The sequence below is a fragment of the Manis pentadactyla genome, chromosome 6 (genome assembly GCF_030020395.1).
Source record: "Manis pentadactyla isolate mManPen7 chromosome 6, mManPen7.hap1, whole genome shotgun sequence".
NCBI lineage: Eukaryota > Metazoa > Chordata > Mammalia > Pholidota > Manidae > Manis > Manis pentadactyla.
The window spans coordinates 43,680,459-43,691,171 of NC_080024.1; the positions used below are offsets into that span (position 1 = coordinate 43,680,459).

At 40.7% G+C, this 10,713-nt stretch overlaps 1 long non-coding RNA gene and 1 pseudogene across 1 annotated transcript; one reads left to right on the plus strand and one right to left on the minus strand.

Moving 5' to 3' along the window:
- The first annotated feature begins 328 nt into the window (after nucleotides 1-328).
- LOC130684093 (uncharacterized) lies at nucleotides 329-8,139 on the plus strand. Its single transcript, XR_008998231.1, has 5 exons — nucleotides 329-397; nucleotides 2,002-2,097; nucleotides 3,781-3,932; nucleotides 5,868-5,967; nucleotides 6,628-8,139. It is a non-coding gene; the product is annotated as an uncharacterized LOC130684093 (long non-coding RNA).
- A 1,622-nt stretch (nucleotides 8,140-9,761) lies between these two features.
- On the minus strand, nucleotides 9,762-10,558 carry LOC130684170 (akirin-1-like; annotated as a pseudogene).
- Between the last annotated feature and the right edge of the window lie 155 nt (nucleotides 10,559-10,713).

Sequence of the window (10,713 nt, forward strand, 5' to 3'; positions counted from 1 at the left end):
AATGTATAGAGAAGAATCAGACAATGTCTTGTATATGAATTTTTAAAACTTCAATACACTAAAATAAATAATATACTTCTTAAACATCCACATTAAATAATGTGACTTCAGACAGATGGCTTGAAAATAGGCTCATAAAATATAAAATAGAGATGAATTCATTTGTTCTGAAACAGCATCTGTAAAATCTAACATCTGTAGTCACAGGAAAACTTACTGTAATATGTTATATGGGCTTGATTTGCTCAGCTGAAAGAATCATTTCCTGTTTATATCTTGACCAGAGTGGAGTGCATTACTGAACAGCTACCCTTTAAAGTCATGCTGGGGACTGACTCCCTCAGATGTTGGTGGATCTAGTACAGGTTATATCTCTGCCATTGCCTCATCTAAAATTGTAAGTGCTCTGAAACTGCTGTGATGAGTGCAGCTCTGCTCTAGTGTAAATGTTGGATGAAGTGTTGTATTACTAGGAAGAGTCAATAGTCTAAAATTTAGAAAGTTTTTGTGAATAGCTGCAGTTGGGAAAAAATTATAAGAAAGTAAGTGTGATTTTAATTCAGAATCATCTTAGAAAAGCACTAGTTTCTGTTTTATGTAAATTCCTTCTAAATTACTTCTTGCCTAAAACCATCTTGTCCTATAGTCAGTGATTTAGAGAAATCGTGCCTTTTAATGGGATCTCTAATATTATTACAACTGTTAGAAACAAATATCCACTGTTTGGGAAAGTCTGTAAAGAGAATTTACATTAATAATGGGTCATTATTTTTAAAAGTCCCAAAATATAATCTGTGGTGTTTGTGTTCACCAAATAGTGAAAATAGTAAGTTAGATTTCCTTTTGTTACTGATAAATTACTAAGAAGTCAAACTTGTTCAAACAAATGTTTTGTAATTTTCTTCCCAATTGAAAGACGGTCAAACATTAAGTATCTTTGGGTCAAATATATTTGAGCTTTTTTTTAAAACCAGCTCTGCAATTGATACAGCTTGCCATTGTTAGATCCATTTTTAGATGCCCAGAAATAGATTCTTACCATAAGTGAAATCACATGGTTGGATCGGAACGTTCCTGTTACAGCTCCAGAGATGATGGGGTGTGGCATTACAAGACATGCTGAGTAGAAAGAATATAATTGATTCTGTTTGATGGTAATCTGAGATCTTCCCTGGCAGAAAGATGCGCAGAGGTGTGCAATAATATTTAAGAGGTGATAATGCATTTTGTGTCAGCATAAGCCTGTGGATTTAAGCTTGAGACTTTAGCCCCTTTCATTCCTTGTACATTTTTCCAGCTAAGAACTCAAACTCGGTACTTCTACAAATGCAGATTTGTTAGCTGTATATCATGACACACTGTCCTGAATTCAACTAAGGAAAATGTCCTTTGGTCCTATGATAATACTCTTCCCTTTCTATATAGTGTTATGGGCTGAGTTCATTCTTCTTGTTCCTTGTTCCCACCATAGCAAAGAATTGAAAGGCAGACACAATAGCAAATCAGAGTGAAAGTTCTTTTGAATACACTCCAAGAGAGGAGCAGGTCAGAGTTAAGGTAGACAAAGGCCTAGATACATTGGGTGGGAGATACATTGGGTGGGAGGTCTATATTTTGCATTCTGGTGAGGAGGTGCCTCTTTGATTGATACCGTGGGGTTATTGATTGATGGGTCCACCTGTATAGCCATCCCTCTCACTGTGCATGTCCTTTCTTGAGATGAGGTATGTTTTGGGCAGTCACTAGTTTTGCTTGACTGTGCCCATGTTGGGATGAGGTTAGGGCCAGTTTGGTCTGGTCCTGATAGGCAAAGAAGTTATTTCCCTGCAAAGCCTTTGTTATCTTCATGTGGGACCCCCTACCTGGGCAGAATTTGGGCAGTTTTTCCTTGAACTTTACCTTCCCCTTTCCCTGGCTGCTCATGTCTACCTTTCTACCTGACAATAGAACTCACTATCCATCACAACACCTCAATGTCAGCAGGGTTGATTTATTTTCTAGGACATTTTCTCTCATAGATGACCACAGAGGATGATGGATTAATCCAGTCAAATGACCTGTGCTAATGTTTTATGAGAATTGTGGATAATCTGGTAGGTAAGTAATCAGAAAGGCCCTTTGGCTTCCTTCAAATACCAGGTGTAGACCTTGCCTCTTTGATGGGGAAACTTTCTAGTGAGTCAGAGGAATAGGTAATTGCACTGAATCTTATGTAAACCAGGCACCAGGAAACACTTGCTGCTTATTCCATAATCCATTCTCCCCATTTCCACATCACCCTCCATTTTCCACTCAAACAGCAAAGCTCATCTAAGAGAGAAGAAACCCTGCATGCAGTATTTACCTTCTGCTCAGCATGAGAGCATTTGTCTTTGTGCAGTGAATATGCCCACTCATAAGTGAACACATCAATGCAATGGAAAAAAAATTATGTATTAATAAACCATTGTCCACACAATAAATACAGTTGTCTTTTTCTTATAAATAGGATGTGATCAACTCATTGACCCTGGACCAGACACTAGAATTTGTTTTCCATTAGTGCTGGTGGATTTTCACAGATCTATCCACACTTGCTTGCCTCATTCCTGGTGACTTTATAAGCAGTTTGAAAGGCAGTTAGCTGGGGGTTAGGGATTTAAGCTGGACTCATAGTCTTTAATCTTGTCCAGGTATGTTCTTGTTTATAAGGTGATAAAAACTGGTGTTGGGGAGGAAGAAATTTTCTCTACCCCTTGAGGTTCTTCTAGCTGGTCTAAGAATCAAACTGACATGAGACAGATTAACAGGAGAAAAAAAACAAAGTTTAATTATGTACATATGGGGAAGCCATAGGCATAGGTTCTAAAGACAGTCAGAGAGAATGAGGTATATATGTCATCTTGAACCAGGAAGAAGGGTCTGAGACCTCAAAGGAAAAGGGAAGTAATTCACAGGACAACGAAAAGAGTAAATGTTTGATAAACACACGTTTGTTGGGCCACGCAGAAACAATGAGGGGACACAGAAAGGAATTTTAACACACTTAGCCACATCCCTCCCTGTCTACCACACCTAGTTTACATTATAGTATAGCTATTTAAGGTGATAGCTCTCTTCCTGGAGCATGTCCTCTCTCTAAATTCTATTTGTGTAGTTAGAGGGTGGGAGGTCAAAGTTTCTGAGTCTTGGGCCTTGATTGTTCTCGACTCTGAAATAATCGGCACGTCGTGGTGGCATCTTATGGGGCGGCCTGCCCTTGGTCCCTACACTGGGAAAACAGCAGCTACATCATTGCTGCTTTTAGGAAAACCTCATATAATCATTCACAAATGGACCAGAACAAGCCACACCTAACCAGGCTGTGGGAGCTGACTGTGCTCTTCACCCAACAACCTTGTTATATATCTCCATTTTAAATTTCTCCCTACGCTCTTTACTTCCTCCTTGAGAAACTGTAGAGAAGTCTTCTAGTCTTCCCTAAATCTTTTCTTGTCTTAATCCTCCCTGCATATCTGCTGCTTGGCTTGAAATAACAGGAAATAGCTGGGATGGCTGTGCTTTTGCAGGCCGACTTGCTTTGGTTCAGCTCATTTATTATTAAACTGAAAACAGAACTAACTGCTCTGACTGCCATATTTTCATCTTTTCATTAGCTTGAGATGCAGTACACACTATTTTTCAGAATAACAAATATCTACTGAGCATAAAACAAGAGTATACCCAAGGACCAGGGGTACTCAAATACAGTGAGTGAACATTGAGACTGATGCCCAGAATCTTTTTTGACTCTATAACCAGGGACCACGCTTCCGACTGAAGTTAAGAGAAATTTTTGTTGCTGGTGTCCCACTTCTGGGCCATGTCAAGAACTTTCCAATGCACACCTGTTCAATGCTTATTCAACGGAGTGGAGAAATAAGTGAAAAAGGACCACCAGCTTCATGGCTCAGGTAAATCATAGATTAAATAGTTTTTGGTGGTCTGGCTTGAAGTCCAACTGCCATTTTCTAATCTTATAGGAACACATTTTCCCATTGAAGCAGATATTCAGCTTAACACTCAACCTAATACTTTTAAGTTAGAAACTAACAGAAACATGTGCACAGCAGAGAGACAAGGGAAGGTCAGAATAAACCCAATATATAAGTGCATAGAACTTAGATTCTTTGAACAATACACCTATTTCAGGGATCAGGAGTGAGGAAATATATTTATGGGTTAGTAGAGTTGACTGGAATATCGTGATTCTGGATATTTTGGAGAGAATAATGAATATATTTGGAGAGAAGGTGACAAGCAGTAATTCAGAAAAGCTGGACAACTAATATAGAAACAATCATTATTTTCCAGTGCTGCAGTGTCCAAAGGCCTGGGTTCATACTTGAAAAAGGAAAAGGAAAAAAAAAAACAGAACAGTTTACTGCACTTTGATGATTAGCCAAAATGCCACAAGCAATTCTGATATAAGTCCCTGTTAACAACCATGGACCTTGATGATCTTTAAGGTCTTTTTCAGTTCTATAATCTGAATATTTCCTTGAAAAGATAGTCTTATGTAGCTAAGAAGATCTAGTAATTCCCTCTAGCTTTTCAAACAGAAAATCTACTTCAGGAAGTGGGCTTGCAACAGACAATTTATCTATAGTCTTTTGTTGGTGCAAAGAACTCTTCTTGGCTCTTAAAACCCAAATCCTGGCTAAAGGAACCAGCAGTTTGGGATTGGACCATAGCGCCCTCTAGCCTGCATGCCTGCATAGCCAGAGACTGAATTTAGGATTCTTTAGGAGATCACAGGGCTTTGTTAGTAGCAGATTTTCTTCATTCATTGTGTCTTCCTATCATTTGTTTATGTAACTTTATAGACTTCAAAAGTGTTGCTCCCTCTTCACGTTAAAGGAAACATTCATTTAAGGGAAATAAGTAACACTACACCCAAGACCTCCTCTACTCCATTCATCTAACATTCCTTGGCAGTTTTAATTTTTAAAAGCTAGCTTTCAGATAGCTTGTCCTCACTAAGGAAAAGAGTTGATATCAAAACATCCTGAAATATATGACAAAGTCGCTGAGCGTATTTTGATCAGATACAGGAGAAGTAAATGGGCATACACATAATATTAGGTGGAATCATAATGCATTCTTTAAACTGTGTTTAATCTGCAAACATGGCTTTTTTGTAGGGCTAGCTCCAATATCTAAAAGAATAAATAAGAAACTAGGGAGAGAACTGGGAACTGGGAGACAGGAGTGTCAGACTTGTTTTTCTGCATATATTCTTTGAGATCCAATGATCTTTCTACAATATTGAAAAAGAGAACATTATAAGAAGAGAAAAAAGAAAAATATGTGGTCATGAATTTTCCTAGACTGACTCATTTTCTCTTCTTTCCATTCCCATACTCTTCTCCCCTTCTCTGCCAGAGTTGTTTATTAAACAAGCCCAATAATCTACTATCTTCAAACTTCTGGCAAATGTCTTAGAAATATATTCTAAGGAAATTTATCATGTGATACATAAATATATATGTACAAGGGCTTGTGTTAGGATAGTGGAAAATTTAAACAACATAAATGGAAGATTGTCTAAATAAAATATCATGCATTCATCTATTGAAATACTATGTAGACACTGTTTTTTGTTTGTTGTTTTGTTTTGTTTGTTGTGTTTTACTTTAAGTATGCCTCATTTTTTTTTCAATAGCCATATATGATGTGCTAGGTAAAAGGAACTGCTATAAATAGGCCTTTAGTAATGTGGTGGTGAGGTATGTTGGGGGCAGGGGGAAAGCATTCTATAGTCCTATGATTAGGTCTCAGTATTTGGTGAGTCTTGTTCTGCACTATGAACTTCACAAGCGTTTCTCTGTGTTTTTCTCCCCCTTTAGTGGGGACAGGATGGCTAGGGTGGGCTGGCATTGGGCATTTCCCTTCCCCCATATGGAGGGCTAGAGCTGACCTTCCGGAATGGCGGTTTCCCTTCTCCAGGTGAGTTAGGCTCTGGTTAACCAGTTTCTCTTGTGGGCAGAGCTGTCCTTTGTGGATTTCAAAATGGGAGCTTTCTCCCCTCCTCCGGCCAGAAGCAGGACCTGCTCAAGAGCCTGGAGGTAAATCTCACAAAACTGTGGGAGCCCCCTATGACTGGGTGTCTTGCCAATGGGTTTCAGCCCTGGGCAAGTTCGCTATGGATTCAATGTGACCAAAGACATAGACAGCAAAACGTTCTTGGGGTGAAAGGGTTATACCCAACTTTATTTCCAGGTGGCAGGTCAGTCACTAGAATCCCATTCACTCAGAGCGAGTCTGCAGGCAGCTAGCTGGTCTATGCCTCTGCACAGTCATCCCACACAGCTGTCCTCTGGGCCTCTGTCCTCGGTGCTGCCACCACTCCAGCCAGCCTCTGCTCTGCTCTCCTGCAGACTTGCAGCCCTGAAGCCCTGCCACCGTGTTGCACCCAGAGCACTGGGTGGAGCTCTTTATATAGAGTCAACAGTCATGTATTGCCCACAGGTGTGCAGTGAGGTAGTCAACCATGGACAAGTGAGAATCCTGGCCACAGAAACTCTCAGTTTATCCACACTGGGTCCCCTTGAGTTTTTAACTCTCATTGTTGTTCACACTGAGCTGCTAACATCTTGTCAGTTGTAGGTCAAATTTTCCTGCCCTGGCACTGGTTCCTGAGTGGTGTCTGCTAAGTGAGTTTCTGCCCTGGTAAGTCAATGGCTCCCAGGACTTGCCTGTTGGTCTCTCCAACCTTAGGGGCAGAGATTTGCCATGTCCTCCCTTCTCTTATGGATCCAAGAATTGTTGATTTTACAGTGTGTTTAGCTTTTTACTTATCTTTAGAATGGAATGACTACTGCCAAGCTCTTTATATGCAGAATGGGAAATGACTTGAAATCAGTTTTTAATGAGACGTTGAGGTTCTTGCTAATGAGCATTAAAGGTTATTTTTAGGTTAATAAGTCTAAGAAAAAAGGAGAGCAGAGGAAGAAGCAAGAGGGGTAGGAAAGAAAGGTAGAACATCAGAAGTCCCTAAATGGAAACTGCGGTGCAAGAGAGAGCCCCTTTACAGAAGGTGTAAGGGCAGTGGGTCTGAAGAAGGACTGCTGTGGGCGCCAAGGGTTACATGGGATCAGAGACCTTGCCAGTCAACTGCCCAGTGTTCCCATGAAAGAGAACTTCACATGGCCTGCACCCAGGACCTCTGCTGATCATTCAGTCTGTACTCTGGGAGAGCTGTCCTCTATACCACGTCCTCACCAGCTCAGTATCCAGCAAGACAGTGCCCAGACCATGCCACCAGTCATTGCTTTCTTCTTCTGCATGGCTGCCTACATGACTATCCTTGCAGTATCCTTAGGGCAAAAGGAACCTATTCGTGTGGTGGTGGTATGAGAGGAATGGGGTTGACAAAGAACCCTACACCTGAGCAATGGGGAGTGGACTCCACTGTTCTGTCTGAATACACAGGAAAAGGTCTGGAAGGAAATATACCAGATTTGTATAAGACATTTTAACCTCTCTGTTGGACAAAGTTTCCCTCAATATTTTTGTATGATTGTCTTGAATTTGTTTCTAAATATCAGCAAGTTTAATGACTATTCATGGCCTCAATGAAGAGACAACAGGCCCCAACTGGAGTCACTTGTGTTAAGACCCACATTAACAAATCAAGACTTAGTATTAGCCTAATTAACCTAATTGTAGTTTAATCAGTCTATCTGGAATTACCTGATGAGTATTAGTGATATGATCTGTGTGATAGGCAGCCCCTGTCTTCCTCCAAAGGAAGGTGACTGTGCCTGAAACAATCGACTCTTTGTTAGAACCTTGCTTTTTCTGCCCCTTTTTGCCTATAGCAGCCTTCCATTTGGTACAGCTCCTTGGATCTCCTTTCTACTTGCTAGATGCAGTGCTGCCCATTCATGAATCATTAAATAAAGCCAGTTAGATCTTTCAAGTTCACACAGTTGAATTTTTTTTTTTTTTTTAACAATTGATTTTCACAGTTAAAATATACTTTGCATTTTCATTTTTATTTTACTGAAGTTATTTTCTTTGGGGACAGCTTCTCTGTATAAATTTTATAATGAAAGTTTTATTGATGATGGCACACAGTATCTGACCTTTACTTGGGTGCATTATTACTACTAAGTCTAACTTCCTCAGGTCAGATTTGTAACTTTAATTTTTTTCAAGGAGATTGGATTCTTCCATTAATTTTAGTCAATTTTTTATTGTGTATAGTTTTAGCTTTATTGTGTATAATTTTTCAGCTTCATTCACATTCATTATTTCTTCTGAGAAACACTAAAGTTTTCTGGGTTAACATGTCCAGTTACACTTCAGCCAGTTTTCTATTATAATGAAGCAGGGTCCAGACTGCATGGAGAGACAGAAGGAAGGCAAGTGCAGTACAGCAGGCAGATTTGCGGGTGGGAAGATGAGAGGATGTCTGGCTTTCCTCATGATGTATGAGGCAAGGTGAACAACAAAGAGTGAAGGGGTGACGGACATGTATGTATGTGTGATGTAGTTACTTTGGAGAGAGGAGAAGCCATCACACTGGGGAAGTATGGTAGGCTTGTTGGTTAGTGTTAAGTGCTCTTTTGAGATTTGTGGTCATGGATTTTAAGCAGGACCAGCTGTGTATTTTTCCCCTTTATGTTCAGCTGCTGGAGTTCAGGAGCACAGCAGACAGTTAAGTTTCACCTGAGTGGGAGTTTGGCAAGGCGCTTGTTGCTGAGGGAGAAGACTTTGCTTCTGTAATTGCCTTTCTCTCCTACAGAATCAAATTTGTACTTATTATTTCCTTCGCTACAACATATGCTCCATACCTGTCATCCTTAAACAACAAATACAAAACAAAATACATACAAAGCCTTTCTTTTACCGTATTCCACTTAAGAGCCAAGCTACCACCCCATTTATCTGTTCCCTTCTGAGCTTAATGTCTTAAATGAGTTTTCTGTGGTCTCGGCTCCATTTCCCCACTTCACATTTTCTCTTCACCCATTCCAATCAGGCTTCTCTCTCATGACTACTCAGATTGTTTATTATGCACCCAGTGCATGCCATTGTGCTGAATTAATAGTTTTCAGTCTTCATCTTACTTGACCTCTCAGCACTGGTCAACTTGAAACACTTTCTTCTCTTGAATATCTTACAACAATTTTTCCTCTTCCCCACCCCAGCCCCATTTCATTGGGTATTCCTTTGGGGGTCTCCTTTGCAAAAGTTTTAAATGTTGAGGATTACATTCTTGGGAATCACTTTCTCTTATCTAATTTATTTTTCCTAGGGAATCTTCTTTACTACCAAGGACTTATATGGTATTTATATGCCAGTGACTTCTATAAATAGACTTTCCAATGTTGGAAAGTCCTTGCATTCCTAGATCCACCACTGATTAAGATGTAGTGTTATATTTTGTACACTGATGAGTACAATTTGCTAATGCTTTATTTGGGAGTTTTGGAACTATATTTATTAGTGAGGTTACCTGTACTTTTTTTTTCCATTTTAACTAAAACTCAGTATTTTGCAAAATAAGCCCTATTTAAAAAAACTATTCTATATTCAGACTAAAACCACTTAAACAGAACTTTCCTTTCCAGAAACAATAATGAGGGAAACAAAGTTTATTGGATGAGCAGGAAAGAGATGCTTGTGGCAGCCAGAAAGTTTTAAGTGCTTTCCAGGTGTATAAACTGGACCTGCAGAAAGGTTCAAGTGTTCTTAGGGGGTTCAAGTGTTCAAGTTGGGGCTGAAATGTGATATCAAAACAGTTGCAATAAGTTTACAGCCAAGCTACCACCCTTGAGTTTAAACCTGGTACCCAGATAGCAAAAAAACCTTCTGGACATGTAGCTTGTTGGCCTTGTCGCATATCGTTGCTTAATCTGATCATGTGTGAATTTCACAAAAGATTGATATTGTTCTGCTAGATCGGTAGAGAGGATTTGCTTGTACCCCTCCGGAATTTGCTCTTCCTTGTCTTTTAAGAGGTTTTCACACATTATTTCAACTTGTGGGAGGGTAGAGGGCGGCTGGTTGTTCTTCATCTAGATGGAACCTGGAAAATTAGGTGCTCCGTGTGCTGAGGAGTGAGCCTGACTTCCCCCAGTACAGGTTTCACTCCAAGACCTACCTGTGAATGCTCCACCTCTGATAATGACTGTGTTATTATATGCTCCGAAGATTTTGCTCTGGAGATGGAAGGCATACGTGGCTGCTGGGCGGAGCAGGCTGCTGAGGAGTCAGCAGTACGCCTGCGCCTGAAGCAGCAGTTGAGGCAGCGCGAAGTGGGGGACCTGCGGCGTGTGTGCGGCTGGCGGGTGAGGGGCGGGGGCAGCTCCCGCTGGGGGAGCGCGGCTCAGCAGCGCCACCTGCGCCGCAGTAACCGGCCCGGCGTGCTCGGCAGCCGGAGCGGCCGGGGACAAGCGGACCAGCTGGAACTGCAGCCGACCTCCCGCTCCTCTGCCAGCGGAAGCCAAGCCCCGCGTCCAGGGCGCCTCCGCCCCAACGCTGAGAGATTTTAATAACAATGGTCATAATTGTCGTAGAGTGTAATGGGGTCCACTAGCAATTGCAAAGTATTATGTAAACGTCAAACACCCATAACAGAGTGGAATAAATGAAACCCAGTCTCAGATTTAAAGAAAAAGAAACCACACTTGTTTTATACTTGAGTATTTTTCCTTAGTTTATTTCTGCAAGACTTAAAAAATA